Here is a 13170-nt window from a genome sequence, read left to right on the forward strand (position 1 = left end):
AAGAATATAAATTTAAAACTAAAAGACATTTTAAAAATCAAAAAAATACCTTTGCTGAAGCAGATATGTGACAGAAAGGTACCTGCTTCAATCAAGGGCGGAACCAACATGCATTCAAGGGGTTCATCTGAACCCTTTTCGCCGGAAAATATTACTATTTATTATGATTATGTAACATCCCAGAAAATTTTTGAGCTAAGACTTGAATCATCCTTCGTTGTGAGTAGGATTTTACCGAGGAAATAAAATTTAACAAGTGTTAAGTTCATTAGATGTAGCACCTTGAGTTCCAAAAAGAATTAAATTGGAATTTTGCAAGTTAAGTTAAGTATGAGTTTTGGGTCGATTTCAAACGACCATAACTCCTAGCTCAGGATGAGTTCGGTGTTCTACTAGATACCGTAGGAAAGATCTTTGAATTATCTTTCCAACGCCGCCAAGTTTGCTAAGTTTCGAGGTTGGATGAGTGAGATATGACCTTTTGAAGATAGGCTGTCCAGTTAAGGAAAGTTAGCCGAAAATAAAGAGGGTATTTTGGTCTTTTCCTTACCCAATCAGATTTAATTCGTTTTTAGTAATATTTTAAGGGTCTAATCCTATTAGGTTCAATTTTATAATCCTAAAATACGCCTAAGATTTTCCTTGAGAATTCAAGAAGAGAAAAGAGGAGAAAAGAGAAGGGATGAAAGCGTTCGTCGAGATTCTTGCATCTTGTTGCGGATTTTCACCATGGGTTTAATCCCTAAGAGGTATGTAAGCTTCCATAGTGTTGGGTTCTTTAACCCACATACCAATCATGATTTATTCAGCGTAATTTCGTTCTTGAAATTTAAAGATTAGAGTTCTTGATGAGTTCTTGATAAGTGTTCTTGAAGTTTCATTAAGTTTTAATGTAAGATTCTGCTTGGGTCAACTTTAAACGACCATATCTCTTAGAATATAAAGAGTTACGTGATCCATAACCTATCAAATTAAAGGTATTTGAATCTACTTTCCAACGCCACCAATTTTGCGTCAATCCAATTTCTGAGTAAAAAGTTATGACTATTTTAGTAACCTATACAATGCTGTTACGAATTAGCCGACGGAAAAATATTAAAAACAGTCGTTTTTGTCTTTTTAACTCCAAGAAAACCATAAACTAATTTCTTGACTAATAAAAGGCTCAAAACAATCAGATTTTCATCTTCACTAATGAAAATCATAATTTTTGGCCATAGAGATTTCAAGAAAACTAATTCAAGAATCTCAAGAAAGGTTTTCTTGATTGTTTACCTTCAAGCTAGGGTTTCAAGGCTTCTAATCAAGTTCTTCTTCAAGATTCTTCAAGAATTTTGTTCTTCTAGGTATGTAAGGCTATCATAGTGTTGGACTAGTTCGTTCTCACGCCCTACCTCTACTTTCAGATCAGTAAAAGAGTAATCTAAGATACTTTCCCTAGATTTGAGTATTCTTGAGATAAGTTGATTTTGAGTTCTTGAATTCACGTTTCTTTTAAAAGTTATATTCCTAATTATCGAATAGCTATATTGTTATTGAGATCCTTCATATCATGAATCATAACTCTTGAATTCATAATTCAAATTCAAGCGAGAGTTAAGAGTAGAGTTCAAGGAAGCCTTTGAGTTCAATTGTGAATCCTTTGAGGTCAACTATCGATTTGAACTAAGTTTTGAGGAAGTAAGTCAGAGAATGAGAAGAGTCACATACATGAGTTTCATAATGTTATGTAGACCTACGAGTCAAGTCGTTCATGCCCATAAATTCCGCATGAACTCCAGAAGTTGAGTATCTTTAAGAGGAGTAGTATCTTCAAATTCTAAGTCTTGAGTATTGAATTCCTAATCCCCTTTGAGATTATATTTCTAAGCATGGGACTATTACATGTTACCCATAAAGTCTTTGAGTTGATTGTTCATGCCCATAATTCCGCATGAATCCTATAAGTCGAGCAGTTTTGAGAAGAGAAGTATCTTTGAGTCCTTGAGTTGAGTCGTTCATGGTCATAATTCCACATGAACCCTCTGAGTTGAGCATTCTTGAAGTGAGTAGTATCATTGAAGTTCTTGAGTTCCAAGTATTGAGTTGTATCTATGGTTATTGAAAATCTTGCATTGAGTCGTTCATGTCCATAATTCGGCATGAACCATATCTTAAGAAGTCTTTTACAAATGTTTAAACTTTGTTTTAAGACTTAAAACTTTGAGTTCAGTAAAGAGTAAAGAGTAAAGTTTGAAGTCCTTTTCTTCAAAAGTATATGGGGACTAAGTATTCCCAAAGAGTTTATAAATGTTTTCACATTTAAATAAGAACGGAAACTGAGATTTTCAAAAAGCTTTTGAGCTAGTTTTCAGAAAAGAGTATTCGCTTTCTAAATGAAGCAAGAGAGGAAACTGAGATTTCCAGGGTAGCCTTTGAGCTAAGTTTTTGAGCAATTATCTCAAATTAGCAGAAAGAAGTATGTTTTTAAAACATAAAGAGCTAGTATATTTTGGGAGTAGTATTGAGCACCGATATAGGGGAGAGTTTAGATAACTCACAGCCCCCATAAACCATGTAGCCATCATGGGTAGAAAAGGGTCATACTTTTTAGATGCATCCTTTTCACATAGACTAGTGGATCCACTTAGTGAGTTAGCTTCCTATATCACGGCAAGGTATAGGATGGGCCTCGACAGCGTGAGGTAAAGCGTTGTATCATCACTATAGTTCTTAAGTGATGGTTGTCGGTTAGAGAAACTCTCACAACAGTAGTAGCATGGTTCCTCAAGGGGTTCTGCTTAGTGTGAATGGGGGTATGAGACTTCATTCATACATTGCACAAGTAGACTTTGAGAGGGAGATTGGTTTGTCTTTTTATGATATTATGATTATGAATTGACAGCATGTTTTCAACAGTTTTTCTTTATATTGCACTTGTTTTTAACTGTTTTATAATGAAATGAGTTCAGTTGTGTTGAGTTGAGTCGAGCCAGGTAAGTTCTTCAGTTTCTTTCAGATTCTTTCAAGCTTATGTTAGGCTTTAGAATTCCCCTTACATGCTCGTACATTCCACGTATTGAGCCATTTGGCCTGCATCTTTTCATGATGCAGACACAGGTATTCAGGATCATCAACAGGAGATTCGTTGATACATCCGAGAGTTCGAGTTAGCTATGGTGAGCCTCTTTATTTTTCGGAGGATTTTATTTACTTTTCAGTTTAGTCAGAATGTCATGGGTCTTGTCCCGACTTCCATCTTTATCAGTTATAGGCTTCGTTGATAGTCAGTATAGTTAAGAAGTCTGTATTATTCATTTATTTTATTAAATGTTTTAAAGACTTAAGTGCCTATTTTATGGCGAGTTGAATATATTATTTTTATTCTAAGTTGTTCATTTGAGTTAAAGTTTCAAAAGTTGAGTTTATTGAATTTTACTTCAGTTTTAAGCTTTTGCATGCTTAAGTTAATCTTCCACTTGTAGTCAGCCGGAATGAGGGTTCGCTTGGGGACCAACAATGGTTCTTGAGTGTCGGCCACGTCCAGGGTGTAGACTCGGATCGTGACAGGTTAAATTAGTATTTTTAATGTATATGGATTACATATCAATCCCCTACGATTAGTTCATGTGTTTACTTCTTCAAATTTTAAACTCCCTAATTAAAAATCCTAGCTCCACGACTCCGCCATTAGCTTCAACCTCAAACTCTCTCTTATATGATTGTCACATGCAATTCGCATTCGTCAAATGCGAATTGTACACTACCTATTAAAAGTTATTTTTTTTTATAATTGTTTATCATCCTCACTATTTTGATTGCATAATTTTTTGTTTATTTTTCTTATATCTTTTAAATAATTATTAATGGAGATTCAAGTTCACTTTGGTATAATCCATATTGATTCAGTAGTATAATTTTGGGAAAACTATGTGAAATGGTAAACATTTAGAGTATATTACGTAATATAACTGTAATTTTAATTAATTTTAATCCGTGGCTACAGTTTCGTGAAATTTTTCTACTTGATTTTCTAATTGTATAAATTAAGAATTTGTATAATTCAATTTTTGATTGTATTAATTCAGAATTTGTATAATTTGATTCATGATTGTATAAATTCAGAATTTGTATATGCTTACCCTAGCTATTTGCATATGATTTATGAAAAAAATCATAATAAATTACCATGTTTTGTATATTGGCAAGCAAAATATATAAACGGAGTTCTGAAAAAATTCTATATGTGTAAATACAAAATTTATATATAGTGCAGCCTCCATAGCAAACAAAACTATAGCTAGAGAGCGCAATTACCGAACCTATAGATATAGAGCCTTGTAATTTGTGACTTATTCTCTTCGGAACACAATAGTCTAACAACGTCGTATAACTCAAACAACTTTAGATTATTTAAAAAGTTCAAAGCTTAATCAAAAGAGAATAACTTCCTTCAACCTATAATTACTCTATTTTGTATAGTAAATAAATTCGAGACTTAAATATATTTTTTTGTCTCAATTATCTATTTCACTATATAAATATCAAAAAATAAATACAATATAGTACTTCTTTATCTATTTCTCTTCTATTTTCACAATTCAACACAATGAAGAAAACATCCTTTATATAGGTGTAAAAAATTTTTTACATCTAAATGTGAAGAATCTTGATAATCATTTGAGGATTGTGGGAAAGACCGATCTTTAATTTATTGACATTCGAATATATTTTTATGAAATAATTAAATAATATATCAATGAAAGAGGAATACTTCTTTATTATGTCAGTATTTTGTGATTAATTAATAAGTACAATTTTTAAACAAATTGAATGTTCAATTTCATATATATCTTAGAAATAATAATTAAATAAAAATTTATTATAATCATCATACATGAAATAATGTTCAAACCTATTGTTGAATTTTGAAGGTTTGAACATTTGAAATTATTTAATTTTGACTTGAAGTCTTGACCAATATTTCCAATCAATTAAAAGGATAAATTATTGTACGTCAATTACGTACTTAACTACGGCTGAATTAAATTTGTGGGTTTAAATTATACACGTCATGAACTTTTAATTTAAATTTGACAGTACGTTTGGCGCATTATAAAGTATTAAAATATAATTAAACAAATAAAAACTTATATTATCTAACTACTAAATCCTTTATATCAGACGATCAAATACTTCAACACGTAAAAAATTGTGGGTTTAAATATCAATCAACATAACCCCTAAAAAACAAACATAAAAGTTAAAATTTCACCTTACGTAACCTGAAAAGTAAAAATTATTTTACATATCTTGTCTATTAAGAAAATCCGAATTCACACATAAAAATCATGTTGAAACATTAAATAACTAAATATTTAAAATATATATAAATAGATTAATGATTTAAACTTTTTGATGAAAGCATTCTATCAAAAATGGCTTATTCTCGAAGTTGGAAATTGAAATATTTATCTAGGATTAAGGGAAACTTAATAATTTTAGCAAAACCTTTATTTTATTTATTTTTTATCACTCCCTCCGTTTATTTTTACTTGTCACTTATTATTAAAATAAATTTTTATTTTTACTTGTCATTTCTGACATATCAAGCAAAAACCATTATTATTTTTTTCATGTTTTACCTTCAACGTTAAGTACTTATTCCCCAAATTATTTTTCAACACCTAATACTAAACATTATTTAATAAAATAATTAGGTAAAATACTTATATCAATAATTTTTTTTATAATAAATGTGTCAAATTAAACAGTGACGAGCGAAAATGAATGGAAGGAGTATTATTTACGTTGTTGAGTTTGTCAACTTTGTTGATAAATTTATAGTTTATGTTTTGAGTCATTGACAAAAAAGGGTCAACAACGTTACGTTACAGTCAACTGACGTTTTAATTAACATTATTATAAAATGAAAAGAACTTGCCAATATACTGTTTCACAAAGTCAGTAGGCCACAATCCACATATTTTATTTTTTTTTATGTTTTTTCAAATTTGTATAGAATCTGATGAAATTTAAATTTATCAACTTTTAGGATTGTGCATCCAATAAAAGAGTTATTTTTCAGAAATTCGAACACGAGATTTTTAGTTAAGAAAAGAGGAATCTCAATCATTCTATCACAAGGACCCTTCTTGTGTCGGGTTATAACTCCACTCAATTTCTTCACTTTTAGTCTAGGGCTTTACTTGGCATTGGGCTTCAATATAACTTGTTTTCCTGGTTTTGGATTAAATTTTTGTTCTCCTAATTCAGTTTATAGGTTTTGCTTTAGGTTCAATCTTAATTGTTTAGCTTAGGTCCAAATCTATATTATAACTAGTGAATTTGATCGCGCTTCACGCGGTTTATAAGAAAATCAATAAATTTTAAAAAATATTTTCATAACTTCATATAGCGAAAATAAATTTTAATTTTGTTATATTGATTAAAACACAAAAATAATATTTTTATTGGTGTTAGGTGAACCGCATTTAAAAATAAGTAAATTTACATTTCAAATAAAAGAAAAATGAAATAAAACTAAAATCATAAAAACACAAACACACAAAATATTATGAAATAACTTCACCAAGTAAGAGAAGTCATGTAATTGTCATACAAACATCTGATGTAACAAAATATTATGAAAATTTATGATTACTATCGAGATAAATTCTCAACTCTTACTTGTGCGTGAATCCCTAGTTTTCCCCCACAAATTTTTTCATCAAGCATCTCAATTTGTTCTGTGTCTCATGGATGACTTTGTATTCCACATTAGTTAGTCCACTTGCCAAACACATTCTATCAAAAGAAAAAAAAAAAAAAAACTTCAACATACATAATTTCACAATACATTATGAGAATTAAGGTGATCAAGAAGTCAAATAAGAGATTGAACATATCAAAAGAGAATTTAATTAGTGTCATCTGAGTTTCATATGTGAAAAGTGAAAAATTATAGCATTCCACATTCTTCAAATTTTATTTCTTATCATCAAATTAAATCATGTCTATTGACTATTATAATGACCAACTCTGAAAAAAAGAAAAGAAAAATATGTTAGACTACCAATATAGTTAAAAACAAATATAGTAAGCAAGCTACTACATGAAGAAAAAAAATACACTTCCAATCTATATATAGTACAAAAATATAGAATATGAAAAGACACAAAATTAGTTAAAATATAATTACTCAAAGATTAATACATACTAATTAATATAATTGAAAATAAAGAAACTGTTAATGAAAAACGGAAAGGAAGAAAACTTACCGCTAATCATTAGTTTCACAATTAAGAAAATTAAAATCTCTTAATTAGTGCTAATTTTTAGTCATTAGTTATTTTGGTATAAGAAAACTTACACTAATCAAATTAATGTTCCTTTTTGGTTAGTTTTAGTTACCTCCAATTTTAGCAGTAATTTAATTTAATTAAATTAAGCAAAATTCACGTTTCTTTTTAAGTTAATGCTATACTCAAATTAACATTATATTTTTGGTTAATTTTAGTTACTGTTGTTTAATTAAATTAAGCAAAATTCACTTTCCTTTTTAAGTTAATGCTATACTCGAATTAACATTATTTTTTTGGTTAATTTTAGTTACTATCGATTTAGCAGTAACTTAATCAAATTAAACTAAGCAAAATTAACGTTTCCTTTTTAGTTATTGTACATTTATAGTCATTGTATCAGTACTTTTGGAAGGAATAAATGTTATGAAGGCTCATAATGAAGGGAAGAGAATAATTTTTTAAACATATTTTTTAACAAAAAATGAAGGTAAAAATTGAAAATTATGAAAATATAGAAAAATAGTGATACTGGCCATTGAAGCATGCCACATCAGCGAGCTGATATTCAGCTTTATATATATATATATATATATATATATATATATATATATATATATATNAGTGAGACAAATAAATAAATAAAAAATATGAAGAGTTTTTGTTATAAATGTTCCTCCATCAATAAAATATTTATTTGTAATAAATTTAAGTAATTTATTTTAATAATATAATAATTAATTTATTTTTAAAAAAAAGTCAAAAAAAGAAGAAAAAAGCTAAATGCAAATGGAGGCCATAGAGAGGTGCCACATCACCTTATCTATGGTGTATATATATATATATATATATATATATATATATATGGTGTATATTTTATAGATTTGTAATAGTAAAAACAACAACATGCTTAATATAATTTCACAAGTGAAGTTTAAAAAATGTCTTACCAGTAAAGTGATCATTTCAAATACACCGTTGGCTCAAAAAAAAAAATTTTAATTGAAAGTTGAAAATTAAACAATGGATTCGTTGGGACCCCAATAACACCCCCACCCCCATAGTACATGTTTATATCCTATTATTTGTTATTATGCTTTATCGAAAAAATCACATCAATATAAAAAAAGATGCTTCTGCCTTTATGAAAAGATCACAACATAAACAGGAACACAAAAATAACTCTTTCAATTTTTCATTCACGCCACACAAACTTCCTCACTATTTCAATTAAATAAGTTACTATTTCTATAATTATTTATCTTCCTCGCTATTTTGATTAAATAAATTTTTATTCATTTTTTATATTTTTAAAGTAATTATTAGTGGAGATTTAAGTTCATTGTGATATAATCTATGTCGATTCAATTGTATAATTCTTGACATGTTCACTTCGTTATATAATAGCATAACAACGTCGTTGATGTGACGTTTAATGGATTAAATTGAATATATATATATATATTGCATATTGCTGCGAATTGCGAACTGCAAAGAGAACCATATTGCCACGTGACAACAATTGAAGATGCACACAACTAGGGGTGTACATGATCGGGTTGGTTCGTGTTTTTCAAATATCAAACCAAATTATTTGTGTAAAAAAATTTAATTTATAAACCAAACTAAACTAATAAAATTCAGATTTTTTTGGGTTTTTCAACCTCGGTTTGGTTCGGGTTTTTCAAATACCAAACCAAACCATTGTGTCGAATTTTTAAATTTATAAATCAAACCAAACTAATAAACCTCGGATTTTTTCAGATTTTTTGATTTTTCGGTAAAGTTTGCATACAAACATATAATTAACTTGTGCTCCAAATATTTCATTAGTCCAACCAAAATACAATTATCTAAGGTGTTTCTTAAGAAAATAACACAAAATATGAGATGAGTACTATGACACTAAAATATTCAATAAAAAATAATAATGAAATAATCATATAAAATAAATATTGCAAAGTCATAATGAAAATGATCATAATTTAAAAGTACTAACTCATGCTAAAATAAGTTTAATTAGTATTAGTTACATTACTAAATATTTAAGGAAAATTAAAATTAGATTATGTATTTGAATTGTCTAAACCAATGTAAAACTAAAGAACAAATATTCAATATTGTTGTCATTCTTAGTGTTGAATTGATTTTCTTTTTGCATTAGTATTAATTTGATTTTGATTTAAGTTTTATTAGAATTATCAACATCTATGAACTATAATCTTTATTGGATCATTCCGAATTCTAAGTTTTAAACTTGAAATAATATATTAAAAGATAAAAACTATGAAATAGTATAAGAAACATTTTAAAATTATATCAAAGTAAATAGTTTTATGTATAAAATAAAATTTTAAAATTACATATATAATGTCGGGTTGGTTTGGTCTCGGGTTGGTTTTTTTTAGTTAAAATCAAATCAACCCAAATATAGACGGGTTTTTTTTTTTCAATACCAAACCAAGTCAAACCAAACCACTAGTCGGGTTTTTTTTTCGATTTGACTCGATTTGCGGTTTGGTTCGATTTGCGCTTCGGTTTTGTACACCCCTACACACAACTATGTTGAGGCAACACAGTTCAAGCGGAAATTCCATTCGTTTTGATTTTGGTTTCCCAATTTATTTGGACTCAATTATTTTATTTAAAGTTTTCTAAATCTATAAATAGTCCATATAAATAATTACGAGGAGGAATATACTTTGTAGGGAAAAGTTGTCAATACTTTTAGGGTTCTTTTCTTCTTTTTTTCTTTTCTTAGACATTAGTAGCTAAAGACCCTTGTTCTGAGGTTGTAGTAATTGTTGAACATCAATTATTTTGAATTAATGTCTGTTATTGCTTAAATTACTTTTGTATTCTTGTTTTAATATTTCATGTTTGATCACCATAGAAATAAATATGTTGTCGATTCTTGGACTCGGAAAACGAAGAGGTAGAAAGACCAAAGAATACAAAGGGCTCGACCTCTCTTGCATATCACTTGTTCAGATTCGTGTTTAGGATTGACACTCGGACTAACACCGAGCTTGGTTACTAAGCAGGATGAAATATAAATGCTCGCCAATTGAGTTTGTCTATCCCCATTCAACGATGTAGTTAGACAGTCCATTGGAGTAGGCGATTAGAGATCGGAAGATCATGATCATAAAATCAACCCTATAAATCAGTAATTTGATAACCTTAGTTAATTCATTACATGAGCTGTGATACATGAAACCTTAAATATGCACTTTAAAGTCATCACCTAATTATTATACCTGAAATAATGTTCAAACCAAGCCGGGTGGTAGTGAAGTGGTAAATACTCTTTCATCTTTAACCAGAGGTTTTAGTTTGAATCCTCTTGGATAAGAAGTCGTCTTTTGTTAGGAAGCGTTTCACTTTTCGACGTGAATCCAAATTTAATCAAATTTTAATATAAAAATCGAATACCGAGTGAAAACCAAAATAATACTAATAAGTGTTCAAACCTATTGTTGAGTTTTGAAGGTTTGAACATTTGAAATAATTTAACATACCATCTCATTTAATTTTGACTAGAAGTTTTGACCAATATCATCAATCAATTAAAAGGACAAATTATTGTACTTTAATTCCGTACTTAAATTACGGCTAAATGAAACGTATGGTTGCAAATCATGACATTTTGATTTTCGTTTAATTTTATCATCACACTACAACCCTGGTTGATACGTTGTTGAGTTTGTCAACTTTGTTGATTAATTTAAAGTTTACACAAAAAAGGGGGTCAACAACGTTGCGTTACAATCCTTTTAATTGACATTATTATTATAATGAAGAACTTGTCAATATAGTGCTTCACAAAGTCAGTAGATCACATCGTGTATATTTTTTTTAATTTGATGTACGACACTTATATTGAGTATGATTAAATTTGAATTTGCCCATTTTTAAGGGTGCGATTTCACATAAATTTTTCATTTCAGAGACTCAAATATGAGATCTCTAGTTAAAGATGAGGGATCTCAATCGTTTCATAGATTCGTAATATTACAAAACAACAATATGCTTAATACAATTTTGTAGTGAAGTTTGAAAAATATAAATATATGTAGACATTTTTTACCTTTTGAGTAGAGAGACTATTTCCAATATACCGTCAGCTCAAAAGAAAATTTGTAATATTGAAAGTTGTAAATTAAACAATAAATTTGATGTTTGTAACCTATTGTTTCTTATTATGCTTAATCAAAAAAATCACAACTTGTTTAATATAAAAAGATGTTTGTGCCTTTACGAAAAACTCACGACGTAAACATGAACTTATGTTGTTCAAATCATCCTTTTCCTGAATATCTATTCAGAAAAAAAAACAACTCTTTAATTTTTCATTCACACTGCACGAACTTAATGATTGTATTTTGGTCAACATTTCACACCATTAGAATAGAACATTGACTGAAATTGTACGGGACTCTATTTTATGAGATTTTGACAAATTAATGATAGTCAATTATTGAAAGGGAACTTTGAAGTAACAGTAAAATTATTTTTGTATAACTTATAAGTTACGGATTCGAATCGTAAAAGAAATCACTAATATTTGCACTAGAATAAATCATCTACATCACACCCCTTGAATGCGATCCTTCTCTGAATCTCCCATAAACCTGAAATACTTTGTACAACGGTTGATTATTCTATCCGCAAATCAAGACAAAAAGAAGTATATATATAAAACAGAAATTTTTAAAAATTGGTAAGTGTTATTTCCATCAAGTTGATTTTCCAACTATTTTGGTACTTTTTTCTACTATAATTAATAATAGGGCAAATTACAGAAATCACATATTTTTAAGGCAAAATTACAATTTATCTCTTAAAAGTTTATAATTACAAAAATCCCTCAAATGAATACAATAATATAAACGCTGATACATTAATCTGATGCGCGAGATACATTAATCATCAAGTAAGATACATTACATTATATACATGATACACTAATCTGATGTACATTTTATATATGATACACTAATCTGATGCGCGAAAATGAGAGATTTTGGAGATTCATAAAACTTATAGGGAATAATGATAATAAGTAAACTAAAAGGTCACAGGGCCAGTTCTTGGGTCCGGTCAAGGATTTCTGTAATTTTTCCTTAATACAACCCATAATTTGTGAACCTCAATTAATCCACTAAATATTTGTTATTTTTCATTTACAGACGTACTGATAATTTTATCTATAAAACCTCATACAAATAATAAATAATCATTTAATATAATTCATGGTAACACACGATTAGAAAAGAAAAAAAAAAAGATTTTTGGCACATATCAAAGTTCAATAGAACTTACAATGATAAATATTTTTAAATGAATTTGTAATTAAGATATTTTGATGGAATTAGGTGCAAATATGTCAATTTATACAGTATTTNTGCGCGAGATACACTAATCTGATGCGCGAGATACACTAATCTGATGCGCGAAAATAAGGAATTTTAGAGATTCGTAAAACTTATAGGAAATAATGGTAATAAGTAAACTAAAATGTGGAATTTCTGTAAGTTTTCCTTAATACAACCCATAATTTGTGAACCTCAATTAATCCACTAAATATTTGTTATTTTTCATTTACAGACGTACTGATAATTTTATCGACAAAAACTCATACAAATAATAAATAACCATTTAATATAATTTATGGTAACACACGATTAGAAAAGAAAAAAAAAAGATTTTTGGCACATATCAAAGTTCAATAGAACTTACAATGATAAATATTTTTAAATGAATTTGTAATTAAGATATTTTGATGGAATTAGGTGCAAATATGTCAATTTATACAGTATTTTATTTAATACTAATGATAAATAAGTGTAACGAAAGGTGTTACGATAAAATCAAAATAAGAGAGATA

Source organism: Solanum stenotomum, chromosome 5 (genome assembly GCF_019186545.1).
Source record: "Solanum stenotomum isolate F172 chromosome 5, ASM1918654v1, whole genome shotgun sequence".
NCBI lineage: Eukaryota > Viridiplantae > Streptophyta > Magnoliopsida > Solanales > Solanaceae > Solanum > Solanum stenotomum.